Source organism: Chrysochloris asiatica, unplaced genomic scaffold, assembly GCF_000296735.1.
Source record: "Chrysochloris asiatica unplaced genomic scaffold, ChrAsi1.0 scaffold00018, whole genome shotgun sequence".
NCBI lineage: Eukaryota > Metazoa > Chordata > Mammalia > Afrosoricida > Chrysochloridae > Chrysochloris > Chrysochloris asiatica.
In genome coordinates, this window is record NW_006408536.1 from 13895116 (window position 1) to 13902432 (window position 7317).

The window sequence follows — 7317 nt, forward strand, 5'->3', positions numbered from 1 at the left end:
CCACACCAGGACTTGTACTTGTTGTTGTTATGTGCTGTGGAGTCGGAACCGACTCATAGCGACCCTGTACAGTGTTTCCGAGGCTATGAATCTTTACAGGAGCAGAAAGCCTCATCTTTCTCCCGCGGAACAGCTGGTAGTTTCGAACTGCTGACATTAAGGTTCACAGCCCGACTCGTAACCACTACGCTAGACTTGTACTAGGTGCTCAATAAATGTCCCTCATGGATATTCTGTACATATACGCAAACATTTCTTTAGGATTCATTCCACCATAGTGTACCATAGTAATGGTGTGTGTGATAATCATAGAAAGTAACTCAGTATCTCAATTGAGTTAGGTCTTGTCTTTTAAGTAGCATCTACTGAAGGAATCCTGGTGTGGTGCTGTGGGTTAATGTGCCAGACTGCAAAGCCATTTGAACTGCAAAGTCAGCTATTCAAGCTCACCAGTCACTCACTCCTCAAAAACTCTATACAGGGTCGCTATAGGTCAGAACTGACTGTACTGCACAAAACAACAACAACTGAAGGCTAAATACATCTGTAAAGGCTAAGTAAGTTCCCTTTATTTTCACACATTATCAATGAGTTCCTATAAAACACAAAGAAAATTAAATTGAATTTTATGCAAGAGCATAAAAATCCAGCCTTCAACTATTCATCATCTGCCAATTTGCCTGTGTCAAAGAGGAAAACTTCCATTAGCCCCCTGTATCTATATAGGCTGTTGTTCCCTTTTGCAATCCAGAGCCATTTACTCTGTAAATTACCATGAATAGCAAACAAAAGCCCAGAAATAAGTCTGTGCGGATTCACACCAGTCAGGCAGCTCTGTAAATAGTCAGCATTGCCGGATTCTTATTTTAAATACGTTCATTATTAGCAATGTCACGTCATCCCTACAGCTGATTACCGTACAGTGAGCCCCCCAAAATAAGACTTCAAACATTGAGAAATCAGCACTGCAGCCTTCACAGAAATTATTTAGCCATATTGTTGCTAAACCAAGCCTTCTATTGGTATAAAAGAATCATTTGCTCTCATATGGCTGCTGTTTAGAGGGCAGCCCATTTTATTAAGGGCAGAAGAACTGTCAGGTTTTCAGTTAAGGCTCATATTTATTTTCCAAACAAAGATTAATTTCTAAACTTCCTTTAAAATTTTAAGCAGGGCTTCAAATCCTTTAATTGTGGCTTGACTCCCTGCTGAGAATGTGCATTTCCACCCCAGATATGCAGACTCACACTCCATAGTTTAACAAGATCCCCCCAGGTGATTCTTATGTATATATCTTGTTAAACTGTAGATTCTGATTCAAAATATCAGGGTTTAGCAAGATATATACATAAGAATTCACCACTCATGTCATTTTTATCATACTGTGGTGGATTTCTTATTGCTGTGATGCCACCATGCCACTGGTATTTTAAATATCAGCAGGCTCACCCATGATGGACAGATTTCAGCTGAGCTTCCAGACTAAGACTAGGAAGGAGAAGTGGATTACTTCTGAATGTTTAGCCACTGAAAACATTATGAATAGCAGTGGATCATTGTCAGATATAATGCCAGAAGATAAAAGCATTATGAATAACATAAGAATATTATCAGATATAGTGTCAGACGATGAAAACATTATGAATAACGTCAGAATATTGTCAGATATCGTGCCAAAAGATGAGCCCCACAGGTTGGAAGGCACTCAAATTATAACTTCCCCAGTTCTGACTCATAGGACCCAGTATACGGTTTCCAAGGAGGGACTGATGGTTTGAAATGCAGTTATTTGGGTTACTATCCAGTGCTTATATCCTACAGCACTACACCAGGACTCCCAAATGAGGAGGAAAAGCTGTAAACATCCATTAATGATTGGAATATGGAATGTACGAAATACAAATATAGGAAAATTAGAAGGTGTCAAAAATGAAATGAAACACATAAGGATCAATATCCTAGGTATTAATGATCTGAAATGGACTGGTATTGGCCATTTTGAATGTGATAATTATATGGTTTACTATGTTGGGAACAACAAATTCATGAAGAAATGCATAACATTCATCATCAAAAAGAACGTTTTAAGATATATCTTGAAATACAACACTGTCTGTAATAGAATAATATCTATGGGCCTATAAGGAAGATCAGGAGTCCTGGTGTGGCACTGTGGGTTAATGTGCAGGACTGCAAAGTCGGTTTGAACTGCAAAGTAGGCGGTTCAAGCTCTCCAACTGCTCCTCAGAAATCCTATATAGGGTCACTATGGGTCAGAACCAACTCGATGGCACTTAAGAACAACAACAACATAAGGAAGACCAGTTAATGACTGAAGACCAGGAGAGTTGTGGGATGACATCAAGAACATAATACAGAAAGAAAGCAAAAGGTCATTAAAAAGACAGGAAAAAAAGAAAAGGCCAAAATGGATGTCAAAAGAGACTCTGAAATTTGCTCTCCAGTGTAGAGATGCTAAAGCAAATGAAAGAAACGAGGAGGTTAAAGAGCTCAACAGAATTTTTCAAAGAGCAGCTCAAGAAGACAAAATAAAGTTTTATAATGAAATGATGAAATGCCCTGGAGTTAGAAAATCAAAAGGGAAGAAAAAACAAGCTCAATATTTCTGAAGCTGAAAGAACTGAAGAAAAAAAATCAAGCCTCAACTTGCAATATTAAAGGACTCCAATAGGTAAAATATTGAATGATGCAGAAAGCACCAAAAGAAGATGGAAAGAATATACCAATAAGAAATTATCAATGTTCAATCATTTCAAGAGGTTGCTTATGATCAAGAACCAATGGAGGTACAGTAGTTTTAGATTCGAGAGTGTTACAGAAGCTCTGGGCCGGAGGGTGTAGCAGCAGCTTTTAATCCGTTGTCGAAGATATCGAGGCCACTTGGAGAGGTGAAGCAGAGTTTCAGATTTTATTAAGCTGGCTAGCTCAGAGGAGATAGCTTCTCCAGATTCTGAGCACCGAACACAGGGCAGGGCAGATTTATATGGGGTCAGAATCAGGGAAGGTTTAGGTTTCTGACCTGTTTGAAGACAGGAGGGAACCAGAGGATTTGTCCCACTCAGTAACCTGATTAACATTTTAGCTTGTCTCCTGGGTAGAGTGGGCAGTGAATGTTTTTACCTTTTTCTGTTCGTTGGTACTCAATGAAGAAGTCCAAGCTGCACTGAAGGTGTTGGAGTAAAACAAGTTTCCAAGAATTGACAGAATACAAATTGAAAAATTTCAACAAATTGATGTGGCACTGGAGGCTCACTCATCTATGCCAATAAATTTGGAAAACAGTTACCTAGCCAACCAATTGGAATAGATCCATATCTGTACCCATTACAAAGAGAGGTGACCCAACAGAATATGGAAATCATCAAACAATATCATTAATATCACATCCAAGTCAAATTTTGCTAAAGATAATTTAAAAACAGCTACATCAACAGGGAACTGCTAGAAAATCAAGCCAGATTCAGATAAGAATGTAGAAGGAGGGATATCATTGCTGTCATCAGATGGATCTTGACTGAAAGAAGGGAATACCAGAAGGCTATTTACCTGTGCTTTATTGACTATGCAAAGGCTTTCAATTGTGTGGAACATGATAAGCTATAGGTAGCCTTTCAAAAAATGGGTATTTCAGAACACTTTATTGTGCTCATGAGGAACCTGTACACAGAGCAAGAGGCAGTCGTTTGAACAGAACAAGGGGATACTGAATGTTTTAAAAATAGGAAAAGTGGGTGCCAGGGTTGTATTCTTTCACCACACCTCAATCTGCATGCTGAGCAAATAATCAGAGAAGCTGGATTACATGAAGAAGAACATGGCATCAGGATTGAAGGAAGACTCATTAACAACCTGTGATATGCAGATGATACAACTTTGCTTACTGCAAAGAAAGAGAACTTAAATACTTAGTTGATGAAGATCAAAGACATTCAGTATGGGTTGCACCTCAATGTAAAGAAAACAAAATCCCTCACCACTGGACAAATAAACAACATCATCATAAACGGAGAAAAGATTGAAGTTGTCCTAGACTTCATTTTGCTTAGATCCACAATTAACGCTCATGAAAACAGCAGTCAAGAAATCACGTAACACATTGCATTAGGCAAATTTGTTGCACAAGACCTCTTTAAAGTGTTCAAGAGTAAAGATATCAGTTTGAGGACTAAGATATGCCTGATCCAAGCTATGATATTTTCAATCACCTCTTATGCATGGGCAATGAATAAGGAAGACCTTAGAAGAATTGATGCTTTTGAGTTATGGTGTTGGAGAGGAATACTGAAAGTACAATGGACTGCCAGAAGAACAGACAAATCTGTATTGAAAGAAGTATATCCAAAATGGTCCTTAGAAGTAAGGATGGCGAAATTTTGTCTCTCATACTTTGGACATATCATTAAGAGGGATCAGTCTCTGGAGAAGGACATTGTCTTTGGTAAAGTGGAGAGTAAGTGAAAAAGAAGAAAACCACCAAATTAGTTGGATTGGCATAGTGGCAGCAGCACTGGGCTCAAATGTAATAACTATAAGGATGGCCCAGGACCAGGTAGTGTTTGATTCTGTTGTGCATAGGGTCACTATGAGTTGGAACTCGAAGGCACCTAACCATAATATATAAGAATGACGTGCAGGATCTTGTTAAACTGTAGATTCAGTATCTGTGGGGTAGAAATGCAAATTCTATGAAGGTGATTGAACCAGAATTAACTAGTTCTAAGGAGTCCTAGTATGGCACTGTAGAATAAGCACTGGACTGCTAACTGCAGGGTCAGTGGTTTAAACCCACCAGCCACTCCTCAGAAACCCTATACAGGGTCTTTATGAGTCAGAAGTGACTTGAAGGCACGTAACAGCACCAACAAGCTTTGCTTTGACAAGAAAGCTTTAGAGGAAGTATTTATGTTTTATTACTTGATGATTTTTTGTAAACTTAGACTTTTCAAGGAGTGATTCCTAGGTTCATAGAGCAAGTTTTACAGACATCTTCCTTATTCCAACATTTCTTCTCCATCATCTTATTTTTGCAACAAACATTGAAACTGTACTTTGAAAAGGCGACTCTATTTTGCCTGCTTTTAACCAGCAAATTGATGTTTTAGAGAGCAGTTTGAGAAAGATACTTAAATTGAGAATAGCCAGAAGATTAAGTCAATGTCAAGTCAAATGAATTTGCCCAAGGTCACTCAGCCAGCTTTGAATTTAGGTTCTTCTGCTGCAGGTGACTGTCTTCTTTTTACTGTAGTGCTTCAAGAATCCAAGAAGAAAATCACTAGTGATTAAAAGCTAATGAAGACCATAAAAAAAGGCAAAATTTCAAAAAGGTATGCATCTACACCCTCCAAACAATGGACAGCTCTAAAGGCCAATTGGTCTTCTTGCAAGTTGTCTAGACAATTTGATGATATTTCTTCAAACTACCCCAGGTTACTAACCCAAAACCTGGGCACAACTAGCACTTTTTTCCAGTCTCTAAGAATCACAAACCAACCAAATCAACTGAAGACTTAGAGATATTCTAAGGGAATTACAATACAGAAAAAAGAAACCTTACAATTGAATAGCAAATCTCATTGATCTTAAGTGTTGTTGTGTCAGTTCCAACTCATAGCAACCTTGTATAGGGTCTTTGAAGAGAGACTGATGCATTTGAACTGCCAACCTTGTAGTTAGCGGTCTATTCTTACCCTACAGTGCCACACGAGGACTGCTCACTGATTCTAAAGTCCCATTATAAGGAGCCTGCTACTGGCTACCTTTCCTGAACCCAGCCTGTTGACCCACTCTCTGGGCTTCTCCCATATCCCCTCCACAGTCCCAGGGATAAGCCAAACTAATCACAGGTCCTGAGACTTTTTTTTTTTTTTTTTAATTCCTCAGTATCCAAATAATTTCACTGCAGAGCAGAGACTGCCTTTCATATTACTAAACTTAGAATGTAACATAGCAGCTTGAAACAATGGCATTTGAATTCTTTTTATCAGTACTATTTACAGAGGAATAGCAGGTATAACAAAAATAAAGCTATGGAACCCTTCCCAAAATACAGAAAGTCTGCTCCTAGGTGACTTGAGGAGTCCTGGTGTGGTGTTGTAGGAAAAGCACAAGAAAAAGTCTATTCTTGAAACTGCTATAATTTTCAGTGAAGTGGTTTTCTCATATAAAAAAATTAAAGTTCCATATCACTGTGTATTTTTCTATAAAAATATTAAGGGTGAATTACTTTACCTTTGTTACACCAACTAGAATTCATCATAGTCTTCAAAAAAGTGCAGGATCTCACATTTGAAATGTTAGATTACAGATAATTCACATGAGTAATATGAAGGTATATCTGATTACCTTGAAAATAAAATAAAAATTAGTCTGGGTTATTTAATATTTCATAAATCTCTAATTTTTAAACTTAATGTACATTTTGTTCTGATTAAATTCAGTCCAAAATTCTTATAGATAGAAAGTTTGAAATGTAAGTTTAAAAGAGATAATAAATCCCACATTTTTTAATTTCAGTTTTGATATATGCACTTGGGCTCTGAATCATCAAATCACTGTTTCCCCAAGAGGAATACAGCTGAAACTTTAAAAACGTGTCATTCCGAACAATTTTCCTGAACAATACTATACTCATGAATATTCCTACCATCTGCACTCATATGATGTCCTGGTGTGGTGCTGTAGGATAAGTGCTGGACCACAAGTTCAGTTTGAACAGCTAAGTCTGTGGAACAGCTAAGTGATTCAAACCCACCAGCTGCTCCTCAGAAACCCTACACAGGGTTGCTATGAGTCAGAACAGACTTGGCGGCACTTAACAGATACAACACATTCTTATGGCTCTTTCACCACCTTACAACCTCCCTTCTGATTTTTAGACCAATTACTAACAAAATGAATCTGCTTAGTAACACCTACTGTGTTGTTGTTGTGAGCCATCAAATAGATTTTGACTCACAGAGACCCTACAGGCCAGAGTAGAACTGCCCTATAGGTATACCTAGGCTGTAACCATCATGAGAGCATCTCGCCACGTCTTTTCTCCCATGGGGACGCTGTGTCAGTTCAAATCGCTGACCTTATAGTTAACATACCACCAGGGTTTATTATCTTGTTGTTGTTGTCAGGTGCCATCTAGTCAGAACCGACTCATAGCGACCCCATGCACAGCAGAAGGAAACAATGTCCGATCCTGATCCTGGGCCAACCCCACCACCGCTGCCACACTTGACGCCATCAATGATGCCACTTGGCTGATCCATCTCGTTGGGGGTCTTCCTCTTTTTCTCTGACCCTCCA